The 17,263-nt window shown below is 42.3% G+C and overlaps 1 protein-coding gene across 3 annotated transcripts in view; it reads right to left on the bottom strand.

Moving 5' to 3' along the window:
- Positions 1 to 17,263, bottom strand: part of lrfn1 (leucine rich repeat and fibronectin type III domain containing 1) — a 633,909-nt gene that overhangs the window by 429,209 nt on the left and 187,437 nt on the right. The gene's annotated exons all lie outside the window — the stretch shown is intronic.

The raw sequence follows: 17,263 nt of genomic DNA, 5'->3' as shown, positions 1-17,263 counted from the left end.
GTGAATCATGCCATTCCAAACAAGGAAAACAAGATCCAATGTCATGCTGACTCTGACAACCAGAAATAGTACAATGCCCATTTTGCAGTTGTCCTTTTTGTTGTCTTCTAATGCTTGCCTAGCAGTTCTAAATTATGAGCCCCTGTGTGCTAAATCTGGCCTCATGTTAGTTGTACATGTGAATGGATTTATAAAATATTTTTTATACAGAGCACAGTGACATATTAAACTTATGTACTTATTACACCATGCCACCTTTTTTCTTGAACCGTTTTAAGTATAATTCATTTTCTGGTCATTTATTTTGACCTTGACTTCAAGCAGTTACTCATAGAATGTGTCACACATGCACATCTGAGGGTCACCATTCATGCTCTACCCAGTACAAGGGGTGCTGTCACTAACTGTCATTGTCATTTTCCTCATCCACAGTCTACAGAAACCACCCAATAAGTGCAACTGACCCCACTCTACCCAGCAAGGTTGAGCTGCCATGCTCCAAACCTGTGGTACTGCTGCCCTCTATAATTCAGGGGGAGGTATTGCACTGGATAAGCTCTCTCCCCTGGTCCTTCCAGTATAAAGGCATCCTAGCTGGGCAAGGACCACGACTGGCCACCACAGAATACAAAAAGAAGCAGTTTAAATGGGAGCAGCAGAAGGAGCCCTGCCTTGACCATAACATGACCACTTGCTTTATGCACTTTACCCTTCACTTTTGCACTAATTCTTCAGTCGCCCTCCTGATTCCATAAACTACTGGTACAATACTTTTCTCTCTAAATGTTGCAGAATGCTGCCATAGAGACATATTCCCAAAAGGCCACTACAAGTCTCTATTGTCATACCCCAGTTGGCTGCCCTTCGCTATGCTAGACTACGTTATACTATTCTGCCTCATTGACTGGGGGAGAAGCTCAAGGCTTTATATCTTGATGCCTCCACAATGTCCTGGACCATGGACTACCAGTTTGTGAGACTCAGGGACTGTGTGTCAGAAATGGTGGTGTGTAATACTGGAGTACCTCAGGGAACTTTCCTGTCCCCCTTCCTGTTTACCACTCCACACAACAGACTTCCAGCACGTGCCATCTACAGAAATTTTCAGATGACTCGTCATTTATCAGCTGCATTAAAATGGAGAAAAGTTAGAGTACAGAAAAGTAGTGGAGGAATTCATCTTGTTGTGCAGGGATGTCAACCTGCAACTCGACATCATCAAGGCAAAACAGCTGGTGGTGGACTTCCAGAAAAGCCGGAAAGCCTCTGAGACCTGTCACCATTCAGGGGGAGGACATGGAAGTGGTGCAGAGCTACAAGTACCTGGGGGTTCACATGAACAACAAACTGGACTGGTCTGACAACACAGTGGTGCTGGACAAGAAGGGCCTGAGCAGATTGGACTTGCTAAGGAGACTCAGGTCTTTTGATGTATGCAGAGAGCTGCTGGAAATGTTCTACAAGTCCATTGTATGAGGTGTGGTGTTCTACACTACAGTTTCCTGGGGAAGCAACTTGAGCTCAGAAGATGAACAATACTTGAACAAACCTCTCAGGAAAGCCAGCGTCATCACAGGGCAAACCCTGAACACAGTGGCAGCTGTTGTGGAAAAAAGGATGGGGAAAATTTGGAGGCTATCATTTCAGAAAGGTCTGTAGATTAATTAAAAATCATAAACCGAAATCTCTCATTCATAGAGCCTTCACTGTGGCATCTTAAATTGGGGTCAGGTGTCTCTTGTTCGTTTTCATTCTTGTTGAAGTGTTTCTAGAACTTGATTGGAGACCACCTGTGGCAAATTGGACGTCATTTAGAAATGCCCATGTGTGCCTGTGTATAGAAGGTCCAACAATTCACACAGCATGTTTCTAGAACTCGATTGGAGTCCACCTGTGTTCATGTTTCTGCTGCATTTGAATTTGAAGTTTATTGAAGTTTATCCAATGTAATCTAATCTAATATAGTCTAGTCTAGTTTAATCTAATCTAGTCTAGTCCAATCTAGTCTAGTCTAGTCTAATCTATTCTAATCTAGTCTAGTTCTTGTCTAGTCCATTCTAATCTAATTTAGTCTAGTCTAGTCTAATCTGGTCTGGTTCTAGTCCAATCTAATCTAATCTATTCTAGTGTAGTCTGATGTAGTCTAGTCCAATCTAATCTAGTCTAGTCTAATCTAATCTAGTCTAGTTCTAGTCTAGTCTAGTCTAGTCCAATCTATTCTAATCTAGTCTAGTTCTTGTCTAGTCCAATCTAATCTAATCTAATTTAGTCTAGTCTAGTTCTAGTCCAATCTAATCTAATCTATTCTAGTGTAGTCTGATGTAGTCTAGATAGATAGATAGATAGATAGATAGATAGATAGATAGATAGATAGATAGATAGATAGATAGATAGATAGATAGATAGATAGATAGATAGATAGATAGATAGATAGATAGATAGATAGATAGATAGATAGATAGATAGATACTTTATTAATCCCAAGGGGAAATTCACATACTCCAGCAGCACCTTACTGATACAAAAAACAATATTAAATTAAAGATTGGTAATAATGCAGGTAAAAACAGACAATAACTTTATATAATGTTAACGTTTACCCCCCCAGGTGGAATTGAAGAATCGCATAGTTTGGGGGAGGAACGATCTCCTCAGTCTGTCAGTGGAGCAGGACATTGACAGAAGTCTGCCGCTGAAGCTGCTCTTCTGTCTAGAGATGACACTGTTTAGTGGATGCAGTGGATTCTCCATAATTGACAGGAGTCTGCTCAGCGCCCGTCGCTCTGCCACAGATGTCAAACTGTCTAGCTCCATGCCAACAATAGAGCCTGCCTTCCTCACCAGTTTATCCAGGCGTGAGGCGTCTTTCTTCTTAATGCTGCCTCCCCAGCACACCACCGCGTAGAAGAGTCCAATCTAATCTAGTCTAGTCTAATCTAATCTAATCTAGTCTAATCTAATCTAGTCTAGTTCTAGTCTAGTCCAATCTATTCTAATCTAGTCTAGTTCTTGTCTAGTCTAGTCCAATCTAATCTAATTTAGTCTAGTCTAATCTAATCTAGTCTAGTCCAATCTAATCTATTCCAGTATAGTCTGATCTAGTCTAATCTAATCTACTCTAATCTGCTGCTGTCTAGTTTCACTACTTACACAAGTTACACTACTATTTTATTCAGCAGTGAATTAGTTTTGTTCTTGCTCCTACGTTTCCAGAATAAAACAGAAAACAACAGACACGTAGTGTGCTGAGAAGTACTGTACAAGCAGGCAAAGGGGACGTTTGCCCTTCTGCTTCACCAGAGGTTTCTTTCCATCCTGAGCTCAATATACAACATCTGCATTAGCGTGTGACAGACTGACCACCCCAGTGAAACTCCCCAGCTACCACTGTTTCTGTAGTGGGTCGCATCGCATCCAAGGGAGTTCAGGCACTTGAGACATGGAACGTTAGATCAGAAGGTGGTGAAAATCATGTGAAGTGTTCTTGTGTGTTGCTTCTGGCAATGGATGGTAGAAAATGATGAAAACTGCAAGACTCCAAGTGATACGGCTTGTTCTATAGTATCAACCTGCTGTTATATCATTAGGGCTTATTATCACATTATTATTATATATTAAAATTTGACTTTTATAAATCCAAAGTTTTGTTTATCAAATTGTTGAAAATTGCTGGAGGTTGGGGCTATAGTGCCGAAATGCTGGAGAGGGCAGGGTTCAAAGGGTTAAAAAGAGAGTGAAGAAAACCTGCTGTAAACCCGGTAAAGAAAGGTCTTGAGGAAGCTATTTGGGTCCGTAAATGTAGATTGGCATGAGGCAAATGAGGATTAATGCTGAAACTTGAAGCTTTATAAGAACATCGATATCATGACGGAAGTGAAAATCAGAAGACTGCAGTGGCTGGGACACGTGGAAAGATTAGATGGTGTTAAAGCCCTTAAGAAATGAATAGATCGTAACCCACGTGGCAGCAGAAGTGTTGGGTGACCAAGAAAGGGGTGAATGGAGAACGTGTAAGCAAATCTGAGGTGACTTCAAGTGAGAGGATGGAGAACAAAAAAAGTTAAGAGACAGAGAGAAATGGGGCAGAATCATTAAGGTGTTGGGGGCTATCCGTGGGCTGGGAATGGCAAGGAAACTGAATCCAGTACTCTGATAACACACTGCTGGTGGAACACAATGACAAAGTGCATCACATGACTGCTCTGTCTTTGTAAACAAAAAGACTTGGGTAAGGACAGTCACAAAATGGAAGCAAGAATACAACACGCAAAACCCAGTGTCATGTCACCATAATAACCAAGAAATAAATCATGAAGAAGATATAAACATCTAAATTATTCATAAATGGAAAACACTTGACTAAGGGAGGCAAAAAGTCAAATGTGTTTTGCTACACCAATGATGAAGATGTCAAGAGTGGCAGCACAAGAAAGACAAAACTTATTTGTGTGGAACAGAAATGCTTCGTGACCACTGCTAACAAGTAAATTAGGGTTGGAAGGGATTATTTTGTACAACTCCATTTCCAAAAGAGATGGGACAGAATGTTAAATTCAAATACACACAGAAAGCAGTGATTTGAAAATGCTCTTTTATCAATGTTTAATTGAAAATGTAAGAAACTGAAAATATGAAGGTCACAGCCACAGCAATAAACTGCTCTCACGTGAGAAGTTTTACTTTAGGAGAAGATGGACCTTCTTCCTAAGACCGCTGTTGTTGAAAGTCTTTCATCTTTCACCAAATGGACAGTCAGCCATTTTGTTATCTTCTTAGACGTGGCGGCTCTGAGGCTAGGGATCTGGGCCGGCAATCGAAAGGTTTCCAGTTTGAAACCCGCAAATGCCACATGTGACTCTACTTTTGTTGGGCCCTTGAGCAAGACCCTTAACCTGAAATTGTTTTGCCCTGAGTATGACGTTAATCTGCCTTCAGCCCTGCCAACAGGTCCTCCATCTTATAGGGAAAACTTGGGTGTTGGTGGCAGGATTGGCACTCCCACCACTGTAAAAAAAACCTCACACTGTTCCAGTGTGGTGCAAAGGTGTCACCCGCTTCAGTCGGGTCCCAATCCCGTCGTGTGGTGGGTGCGGCAACACGCTATCAGTGCCTGATCCCAACCTCTCTCTCTCTCTTAGATCATTGGAATTAATATAAGGATTTCTATGGCATATGGATTTGTGTCTTTGTGGACCTCGAGAAAGCATATGCCAGGGTGCCTTGAGAGGAGTTGTGGTATTGTATGAGGAGGTCGGGAGTGGCAGAGAAGTATGTATGAGTTGTACAGGATATGTACGAGGGAAGTCTGACCGTGGTATGGTCTGCAGTAGGAGTGATGGATGCATTCAAGGTGGAGGTGGGATTACACCAGGGATCGGCTCTGAGGTTGAGGGATTAGACAGGAGTCCCCGTGGACTATGATGTTTGCTGATGACATTGTGATCTGTAGCGCTAGTAGGGAGCAGGTTGAGGAGACGCTGGAGAGGTGGAGATATGAGGAGGAGCGGAGAGGAATGAAGGTCAGTAGGAACAAGACAGAATGCAGAAGACAGAATTGTATTGACCTCCTTCTTTTTGACACCCACTGCACGCCCATCCTACCTGGAAAGGGGTCTCTTTTTGTTCTGCCTTTCCCAAGGTTTCTTCCATTTTTTCCCTAAAAGGGTTTTTTTGGGACTATTTCCTTGTCTTCTTAGAGAGTCAAGGCTGGGGGGCTGTCAAGAGGCAGGGCCTGTTAAAGCCCATTGTGGCAATTCTTGTGGGATTTTGGGATACACAAAAATAAATCGTATTGTATTGTATAAATTGTAATACATGTGTGTAAATGAAAGGGAGGTCAGTGGAATGGTGAGGATGCAGGGAGTAGAGTTGGCGAAGGTGGATGAGTTTAAATACTTGGGATCAACAGTACAGAGTAATGGGGATTGTGGAAGAGAGGTGAAAAAGAGAGTGCAGGCAGGGAGGAATGGGTGGAGAAGAGTGTCAAAAGTGATTTGTGACAGATAGGTATCAGCAAGAGTGAAAGGGAAGGTCTACAGGATAGTAGTGAGACCAGCTATGTTATATGGGTCGGAGATGGTGGCACTGACCAGAAAGAAGGAGACAGAGCTGGAGGTAGCAGAGTTAAAGGTGCTAAGATTTGCACTAGATGTGATGAGGATGGATAGGATTAGATATGAGAACATTAGAGGGTCAGCTCAGGTTGGACGGTTGGGAGACAAAGTCAGAGAGGCGAGATTGTGTTGGTTTGGACATGTGCAGAGGAGAGATGCTGGGTATAATGGGAGAAGGATGCTAAGGATAGAGCTGCCAGGCAAGAAAAAAAGAGGAAGGCCTAAGAGAAGGTGTATGGATGTGCTGAGAGATGACATGCAGGTGATGGGTGTAACAGAACAAGATGATCTGCTGTGGTGACCCCAAATGGGAGCAGCCGAAAAAAGAACATTTCTATGGCATATGTGATCTCTTCTTAGACATGTTTGGTCTGTATGATGGTGTAGAGAATCATTCTGAGCTCTCTCTTCAGAAGGGAATGTTTTTGTTATTATATCTCTGCTCAATCTTTCTATAATTATGCATTTTAATTTGACAGGTCCCAAGGGTAGGCGGCACGGTGGCTCAGTGGTAGTGCTACTGCCTCGCAGTAAGGAGACCTTGGTTCACTTCCCGGGTCCTCCCTGCATGGAGTTTGCATGTTCTCCCCGTGTCTGTGTGGGTTTCCTCCGTGTGCTCCGGTTTCCTCACACAGTCCAAAGACATGTAGGTTAGGTCAATTGGCGATTCTGAATTGGCTCTAGTGTGTGCTTGGTGTGTGCGTGTGTCCTGCGGTGGGCTGGCGCCCTGCCCGGGATTTGTTCCCTGCCTTGCGCCCTGTGTTGGCTGGGATTGGCTCCAGCAGACCCCCGTGACCCTGTGTTCGGATTCAGCGGGTTGGAAAATGGATGGATGAGATCCCAAGGGTGTGTTTTTCCTGGGATTTTTATGACATTTGTCAGCCTCATCCTTAACAGAATATGGAACTGATGATAACTCCTTTGAAAATGTCAGGGCCACACTTTGTCCCATTCGATGAGCATTAATGTCTGACTAAGTTCATCTTTTCAGGGTACACAAGGTGTAAGAGCCATTTGCCAGTTATTGAAGTTATAGTAAATGTTTTCCTATATATTAGTGCATAGTCTAGGGGAGTTTCTTATAACCCCCATAAGTTGAATTGAATTGGTATATTCTAACGACCTCTTGCCCATCTGACTATAGAATAGTTTCAGTTAGTGATCTGCCTTGCCGTGTGTAAGGCATGGAAGGCACACAGTTTTAAATTGGGCCTTATGTGCTCAATAGTATGAAAGTTAATATGCTCTATTAAACATACAGTGCCGTACAGTAAAGCATTTTTAAGTTTAGAAACAACTGAAGTTTGACAAGAAAAGCTAAGTTTATAGAAGAAACATTTTTTCACATATTATTTTTGCCTTTTATTATACGTGTGTGTACTTTTGGCTTTGAATTTTCACTACATTTTTTAAAATGAACTTTTGGACTGAGAGATTTCTTTCAGCATGCATTTTACCCGTGCTTGATCCTACCTTACGCACCCGCAGCTACACAAGGATAAGGTTTGAATTTAAAAAAGGGATGGTGTGGATGGTAGGTGGCACTGTTGCCCCTTAAAACCCAGCAGACAGACACTCAGGACACCAGGTAAAAGCCCCAAGAAGATCTTTTAATAATTCTCTTCTTTAGACAGTGTCCTCCAAGCACCACAGCCACAATACACAAGTACATAAATATAATAATCACAATTATCTTTCTCCTCCACACCTCAGAAAGCTTCGTCCACCTCCACCCGACTCTGGCTCGCATGCTGGGTGTTCTGCAGTCCTTTATATATTACTCGACCCGGAAGAGCTTTTGCTCTTCCGTCCACGTGACCTGCCAGCAGTTCCAGGTCAGATGGATAATTCAAGTGTTTAATCAGCCCGGAAGTTCCTAGTCCTTCCAGGCTATATGGGAAGCATGACTCCCCAGGTCCTTCCACAGCACCTCTTGGTGGCACCCACAGCACCCAACATGGTGGAAATACCAAACTCCAAATCCAAGGATACCCTGTGGGAATCCAGGGCACTGCTACACTCCAGGGGAGCTGCCATCCAGCGTCTTGGCGGAGGCAGTGTCCAAAAGTTGCTGCCTTCCCCTATCCTTCTATGCTCAGAGCGTCCTGGTTGGGCTGAGCTGCTAATCTCTTACAATGATTAAAATCTCTGTTTTTCAGAATGAATGTTACATATTTCCAGTATTTCTTACTGTACTGTTGTTACTGTATATAATTTTGAGTTTGCTATTATTAAATTGTCAATTATTGTAGTAGATATCTATATGCTGTAATTGTAATTAATGTTGTCAAGGTGTCATGAACTAGGAGTCCTAAGCACTAAAGAGTTACAAAGCATGCAGTCCCAATCGCATATAATAATGCCCATTAGAGGGGAATATCATCATCAAACCCCAGCTAATAATAAGCAAAAGCATCAAATCTTTATAAAATAAAAGATTTCTTTTTCACAAAAGGTATTCCAATCACAATGAAGCTCCATGGGCGGCACGGTGGCGCAGTGGGTAGCGCTGCTGCCTCGCAGTTGCGAGACCTGGGCACCTGAGTTCGCTTCCCGGGTCCTCCCTGCATGGAGTTTGCATGTTCTCCCCGTGTCTGCGTGGGTTTCCTCCGGGCGCTCCGGTTTCCTCCCACAGTCCAAAGACATGCAGGTTAGGTGGATTGGCAATTCTAAATTGGCCCTAGTGTGTGCTTGGTTTGTGTGTGTCCTGCGGTGGGTTGGCACCCTGCCCGGGATTGGTTCCTGCCTTGTGGATTGGCTCCGGCAGACCCCCGTGACCCTATGTTCGGATTCAGCGGGTTGGAAAATGGATGGATGGATGAACCTCCATGGAGCACAAAGGCAAAATGGACTTGAATGTAACAAAGGTAATCCAAGTCGAAGAAAGTCCCAGCAGAGAATCCAAATAGAGTGGTCAAAAAAACAGCAAGAGGGTAAAAATTCCAAAATATACATTTGAACAATCTGGACGATAATAGGACATCCAGTTCAGCAAAGCTCACCAGTTGCATCCACTTAATTCCTCCATAATACCATCAAGGTGAGTTTTGAAAGTCCCTAAAGTCCTCCTGTCTACCACACTACTTGGCCAAGTGTCTGTGGTTCTCTGTGTAAAGAAAAACTTCCTAATGTTTGTGCAAAATTTACCTTTAACATGTTTGTCACTGTGTCCCCGTGTTCTTGATGAACTCATTTTAAAATAACAGTTTTGATCCACTGGACTAATTCCCTTCATAATTTTAAACACTTTAATCATTCATTTTGTTTTGCTTAAATTGAAAAAGCTCAGTACTTTTAATCTTTCCTCATAACGCATCCCCTGTATCCCCTGGAGTCAGCCTAGCTGCTCTTCTCTGGACCTATTCTTGTGCTGCTATGTCCTTTTTGTAGCCCGAAGACCCAAACTGAACACAGGACTCCAGATGAGTCCTCACCAGTGTGTTATAAAGCTTCAGCAGAACCTCCTGTGACTTGTACTCCACACATCAAGGTGCTATATAACCTGACATTCTGTTAGCCTTCTTAACGCTGTCTGGCAGTCGATAGCTTAGACTCCACCATGACTTCTAAATCCTTCTTATAAGGTGTACTTTAAATTTCCAGACCTCCCATTGTGTATTCAAACCTCACATTTTTACTTCATATGTGTAATTCTTTACATTTATTGACATTTAATTTCATCTTTCACAAATCTGTCCAAGCCTGTCTGCTGTCCAAGTCCCTCTGTGATGATTCAATGGATTTGAGATTATCTGCCAATCCACCTATCTTGGTATCATCTGCAAACTTAACCAGCTTGTTATTTATATTCCTAACCTAATCATTTATATATATTAAATATACTTTATATATACCTAGCTCTGGCCCCTGCTAGACTCCACTCTTAACTTCACCCAATTCTGATGACCCTCTGCTTCTTGTGCTTGAGCTAATTTTACACCCACCTACACACCACACCCTGAACCCAAACATCTTTTAGTTTGATGCCCATCGTCCCATCATATCCTATGCACCACTCTGGTCATTTCCCTTAGTTGCTTCTTCATCTAATTCCATCATTTCAGTAAAACATGTCCTCTTACATCGGATCTCATGCTGATTCATCTATAAAATTCCTTTGTTTGCCCTTTGTTACTCGATTTTCTTCTTAAAAATTCCTCCCATCCTTGTTATTACGAAATATTAAATCCGGACAGCTTTTCCCCATGCACTGGTGCTTTAGCATACTGAGTTTATTAAAAAATTCCATCTAAGAACTTCTTCTCCTACACTGCTCTTTTCGAAAAAGTTAGCCACGTTAATATTTGAGTAATTAAAGCCCCCATGACTATAATAACCCCTTCTAAATTTACATTTTTGATATTATTAAAAAAATGTGTATTGCAATTACTGTCTACATTTGGGGGGTCTACAATGCACTCATAAAGTAAGGCCTGTGTAGCAGGTATCACATTTAGAATGAGTGTTTATTCACCAAAATACTGTAAGAGAAGATGATTAATTGAAACTTTACATATTTTGTCTTTGCACTGTTTACAATTAGAACATTAGAAAAATTGTGATGAGAACAGGCCATTCTGCCCACTGAGCTTGTCCATCCTATTCACCTGGATTGTTTAAAATAACATCAAGTCAAGATATTCAAGGTCCAATAATTCCTTTTGTCCACTACAGTCTTGGCCAAAGGTTTTGAGAATGACATAAGTGTTGGTTTTCACAAAGTTTGCTGCTTCAGTGTTTTTAGATCTTTTTGTCAGATGTTTCTCTGGTATACTAAAGTAGAATTATAAGCACTTCACAAAGATTCAAAGGCTTTTATTGACAATGACATGAAGTTTATTCAAAGAGTCCGTTTTTGAAGTGTTGGCCCTTCTTTCGTTTTCAAGACTTCTGCAATTCACCCTGGCAGGCTGTCAATCAGCTTCTGGGCCAAATCCTGACTGATGGCAGCCCATTCTTGCAGAATCAATGCTTGGAGTTTGTCAGAATTGGTGGGTTTTTGTTTGTCCACCCGACTCTTGAGGATTGACCACAGCATCTCAATGGGATTAAAGGTCTGGGGAGTTTCCTGGCCATGGACCCCAAATTGCAATGCTTAGTTATCACTTTTGCCTTATGGCCCGGTGCTCCATCATGCTGGAAAAGGCATTGTTGGTCACCAAACTGTTCTTGGATGTTTGGGAGAAGTTGCTCTCAGAGGATGTTTTGGTCCCATTCCTTATTCATGGCTGTGTTCTTAGGCAAAATTGTGAGTGAGCCCACTGCCTTGGTGGAGAAGCAACCCCACGTGCCATGAATGGTCTCAGGATGCTTTACTGTTGGCATGACACAGGACTGATGGTAGCACCGGTCACCTTTTCTTTTTTCCTGGATGCCCCAAACAATCGGAAGAGGGATTCATCAGAGAAAATGACTTGACCCCAGCAGACTTCAGCAGTCCAATCCCAGAATATCAGTCTGTACCTGATGTATTTCTTGGCTGCCCTTCTTGACACCAGGCCAATCAACTTTAGGAGACAGTCCTGGTGCTTGCTGGACTTTCTTGGGTGCCCAGAAGTCTTCTTCACAACAACTGAACCTCTCTATTCAAACTCAATCAGCATGACAGCATGATCTCCAGCCTTGTCCTCGTCGACACCCTCACCCGTGTTAATGAGAGGATCACTGAAATGACGTCGGCAGGTCCTTATGTGGCAGGGCTGGTAGTGGAAATGGGTTTTTTTGGGATTAACTTAAATTTCATGGCAAAGAGGGACTTTGCAATTAATGAGGTTATTACAAATAAACTTGATGCATTAGGATTAATAGTCAAGACGGAGGTAAAGAATTTAGGGGTAACTGTTGACTCTGACCTGAATTTTAAATCACATATTAATCAGATTACTAGAACAGCATTTTTTCAGATAAGAAATATAACAAAAGTTTGACCTCTTATAACATTGCAAGATGCTGAGAAATTTGTTCACACTTTTGTTTTCAGTTGGCTAGATTACTGTAACGCACTTCTCTCAGGACCACCCAAAAAAAGACATCACTCGATTACAACAAGTGCAGAATGGAGCTGTCAGAATCTTAACTAGGAAAAGAAAATCCGAGCACATCTCTCCAGTTTTGATGTCACTACACTGGTTACCTGTGTCATTTAGAATTGACATTAAAATACTGCTGATGGTCTACAAAGCCTTAAATAATCTTCTCCATCTTATATTTCAGAATGTCTGTCACCTTACACTCCAAATCGTAACCTTAGATCTTCAAATGAGGGGCTGCTTATTATTCCGAGAGCTAAACTTAAGAGAAGTGGTGGGGTGGCCTTCTGCTGTTATGCACTTCAAATCTGGAATAGCTTACTGATAGAAATTAGCCAGGCTAATACGGTGGAGTACTTTAATAAACTGCTAAAATCTCATTATTTTAACATGGTTTTCTCATAGCTTCATTTTAGTTTAATCCTGATACTCTGTATATGCATTTAATTTTCAATATTATTCCTGATGGCTCCATAATCCATACTAACCCCTACTTTCTCTTTTGTTCTTTTTCCGGTTTTCTGTGGTGGTGATCTGCGCCACCACCACCTGATCAAAGCACCGTGATGTCCCTACACTGATGGATTGAAGGCCAGAAATCCACGTGACCATCTCATGTGAACCCTGAATACAATGAGGACTGATTGGTGAGTTCATTTATGTGAGGATTAATGCCTAGAGGGGGCTGGGTGGTCTCGTTGCCTCAGAACCCCTGCAGATTTTATTTTTTTCTCCAGCTGTTTAGTTTTTTCTGTCCTTCCTGGCCATCGGACCTTACTTTTATTCTATGTCAATTAGTGTTCCCTAATTTTAATTATTTATTTTGTCTTTTTTCTCTTTCTTCATCATGTAAAGCACTTTGCGCTACATCATTTGTATGAAAATGTGCTATAGAAATAAATGTTGTTGTTATTGTTGTTAATTGCAATTCATCTGATCACTCGTCAGAACATTCTGTAGAGACATACAGTGCATCCGGAAAGTATTCCCAGTGCATCACTTTTTCCACATTTTGTTATGTTACAGCCTTATTCCAAAATGGATTAAATTCATTTTTTTTCCTCAGAATTCTACACACAACACCCCATAATGACAACATGAAAAAAAGTTTACTTGAGATTTTTGCAAATTTATTAAAAATAAAAAAATTGAGGAAGCACATGTACATAAGTATTCACAGCCTTTGCCGTGAAGCTCGAAATTGAGCTCAGGTGCCTCCTGTTTCCCCTGATCATCCTTGAGATGTTTCTACAGCTTCATTGGAGTCCACCTGTGGTAAATTCAGTTGACTGGACGTGATTTGGAAAGGCACACACCTGTCTATATAAGGTCCCACAGTTGACAGTTCATGTCAGAGCACAAACCAAGCATGAAGTCAAAGGAATTGTCTGTAGACCTCCGAGACAGGATTGTCTCGAGGCACAAGTCTGGGGAAGGTTACAGAAAAATTTCTGCTGCTTTGAAGGTCCCAATGAGCACAGTGGCCTCCATCATCCATAAGTGGAAGAAGTTCGAAACCACCAGGACTCTTCCTAGAGCTGGCCGGCCATCTAAACTGAGCGATTGGGGAAGAAGGGCCTTAGTCTGGGAGGTGACCAAGAACCTGATGGTCACTGTGTCAGAGCTCCAGAGGTCCTCTGTGGAGAGAGGAGAACCTTCCAGAAGGACAACCATCTCTGCAGCAATCCACCAATCAGGTCTGTATGGTAGAGTGGTCAGACGGAAGCCACTCCTTAGTAAAAAGCACATGGCAGCCCACCTGGAGTTTGCCAAAAGGCACCTGAAGGTCACTCAGATCATGACAAAGAACATTCTCTGGTCTGATGAGACAAAGATTGAACTCTTCGGTGTGAATGCCAGGTGTCACGTTTGGAGGAAACCAGGCACCGCTCATCACCAGGCCAATACCATCCCTACAGTGAAGCATGGTGGTGGCAGCATCATGCTGTGGGGATGTTTTTCAGTGGCAGGAACTGGGAGACTAGTCAGGATAAAGGGAAAGATGACTGCAGCAATGTACAGAGACATCCTGGATGAAAACCTGCTCCAGAGCGCTCTTGACCTCAGACTGGGACGACAGTTCCTCTTTCAGCAGGACAACGACCCTAAGCACACACCCAAGATATCAAAGGAGTGGCTTCAGGACAACTCTGTGAATGTCCTTGAGTGGCCCAGCCAGAGCCCAGACTTGAATCCGATTGAACATCTCTGGAGAGATCTTAAAATGGCTGTGCACTGACGCTTCCCAACCAACCTGATGGAGCTTGAGAGGTGCTGCAAAGAGGAATGGGCGAAACTGGCCAAGGATATGTGTGCCAAGCTTGTGGCATCATATTCAACAAGACTTGAGGCTGGAATTGCTGCCAAAGGTGCATCAACAAAGTATTGAGCAAAGGCTGTGAATACTTATGGACATGGGATTTCTCAGTTTTTTTATTTTTAATAACTTTGCAAAAAACCTCAAGTAAACTTTTTTCACGTTGTCATTATGGGGTGTTGTGTGTAGAATTCTGAGGAAAAAAATGAATTTCATCCATTTTGGAATAAGGCTGTAACATAACAAAATGTGGAAAAAGTGATGTGCTGTGAATACTTTCCAGATGCACTGTATACCCTGGGTATCCCTCTAGACAGGGGTCTTACGTTACCCCATTGTAATAATGTTATAGGAAAACCGTGGGAGTGTGGGATCATTTTTGTGAGCAGCCCATTAAACATGGGTACAAGAGATTTACAAATCACTACTATCTGTTTTTATTTGCAGTCTACAATTTGTCTTAGCTCTTTTTTTGGGGGGGGGGGGGGGGGGGGGGGGGGGAATGGGGCTGTAAAAGGAGCCTTGTTTGGTTTTCCTGGCATTTCTCTCAAGAGGTCAGACTCACAGCTTTGTATTCACCCCTCAAAGATGATAATTAGAAAGCACTTCAGTTATGGCTACCCCTGGCTCTAGGCAGCCCTGAGAAGCACTTTATCGAGCCATTAATAGCATTTACAGGCGGTGGAAAGATGCACCAGACATCGCCTTGATATGAAGGCTGATGGAGACAGCAAAGTCACGCAGACACATTGTGCATAAGTGAGGCATAAGGGGCTGGAAAACATTGTTGCAGAGATGAATGAGAATAGAGCCTGCAGCAAAACACAGGCCATTAAGCCCCAGTGATGTGAATAGACGGCAAACAAATTGCCGGCCGATCGCAGGCAGTATGTCTTATTTCTCGGCACACTCTCAGGGCTTTTCACAGTTTATGGTGTCTTTTGCTCCACATACCATAAGCATCTCGCCTGCAATAAAAGCCACTGCACACCTGATAATTGCAGACCCAACACAGTAAATACATGAAATAAAATAAAGGAAGAAAACCCACACACGTCCATAAAATGGCTCATTTGTGCTGAAACCAAACGGCACCTCCAGCAAAGACAAATCATAAGATCATTTCTCCACACGCCGTCTCCTTTATTATTTAATAAGCACATCACTTTCTCTTTAATTGTCAGCTGCATTTCTTTAATATCCTTTTAACTGGATCGGATAAAACATTAAGTCCGTTTTTTTTTTTTGTTTCCATAAATGTTGATGTGTTTTCTGCCTGGTTTTATTTTGTTTTGACTCTTTCTTGGATAATTTTAACCTGAGCCCATCTGCCACAATATTTCTTGAAAGTGGAACATCAGTTTCTTCCATCCATTTTGTTTAGAACATTAGAAGATGCCACACTCGCGCGCTTAGGAGGCAGTCAACAAACCGGGAGGTGAGTGAAATATCGCAAGACAGGGGGATCTCTCTCTCTCGTCAGACAAAAAGAATAAATAGAAAGTACCTTCCGTACTTCTGGGTTCCCAAGATGGCGTCCAATCGTCACTTACACCTCTAACTCCCGAGGGCGAAGTCACTTCCGGCGTCCTCACCATGATGTCACTTCTGGCGCCTTTGACATGATGTCACTTCTGGCTCCACCCCGATGACCTCACTTCCAATGATGATGTCACTTCCGTCTGACAGTTATGACGTCATATCCAGCTAACTCATTTCCGTCAGCCATTTTTTCTCTGTATAAAACGCCATCTTTTCTCATGTACATTGTTCAATTACTGTAAAGTACTTTGATCCAACTTCTTGCCTTTTTACATTCATTTTCGTTTGGACATTATACGGGAATGGTCCCCAACTCTATTTTCAGTAGAAACATTAGAACAATTTAGACAAGAACAGGCAATTCAGCCCAACAAAGCTTGCCAGTCCTGTCCACATTTTTCTTCCAAAAAAACATCAAGTCGAGTTTTGAAAGCCCCTAAAGTCTGACTGTCTACCACACTACTTGGTCACTTACTCCAAGTGTTTATCATTCTTTTCGTAAAGAAAACTTCGTAATGTTTGTGCGAAATTTACCCTTAACAAGTTTCCAACTGTGTCCCTGTGTTCTTGATGAGCTCATTTTAAAGTCACCGTCTCGATCCATTGGACTAATTCCCTTTATGATTTTAAACACTTCAGTCACGTCACCTCTTAATCTTCTTTTGCTTAAACTGTAAAGGCTCAGATCTTTTAATCTTTCCCCTGTAGCCCTGGAATCAGCCTAGTCGCTCTTCTCTGGACCTTTTTCTTGTGCTGCTATGTCCTTTTTGTAGTCTGGAGACAAAAACTGTACCCAGTACTCCAGATGGGACCTCACCAGTGTGTTATAAAGCTTGAGCAGAACCTCCTGTGACTTGTACTCCTCACATCAAGGCGCTATATAACCTGACATTCTGTTAGACTTCTTAATGGCTTCTGAACACTGTCAGGACGTTGATAGCTTAGAGTCCACTATGACTCCTAAATCCTTCTCATAAGTTCTACTCTTGATTTTCCGACCGCCCATTGTGTATTCAAACCTCACATTGTTACTTCCTATGTGTCATTCTTTACATTTACTGACATTAAATTTCATCTGCCACAAATCTGCCCAAGCCTGTCTGCTGTCCAAGTCCTTCTGTGATGATATAACGGATTCCAAATTATCTGCTAATCCACCTCTCTTGGTATCATCAGCAAACTTAACTATCTTGTTACTTATATTCCTATCTAAATCATTTATATATATTAAAAATAGCAGCGGCCCCAGCACTGACCCCTGC

This window comes from Erpetoichthys calabaricus, chromosome 1 (assembly GCF_900747795.2).
Source record: "Erpetoichthys calabaricus chromosome 1, fErpCal1.3, whole genome shotgun sequence".
NCBI classification, from domain to species: Eukaryota; Metazoa; Chordata; class Cladistia; order Polypteriformes; family Polypteridae; genus Erpetoichthys; species Erpetoichthys calabaricus.
This window is presented reverse-complemented; position numbering and strand designations above follow the sequence as displayed.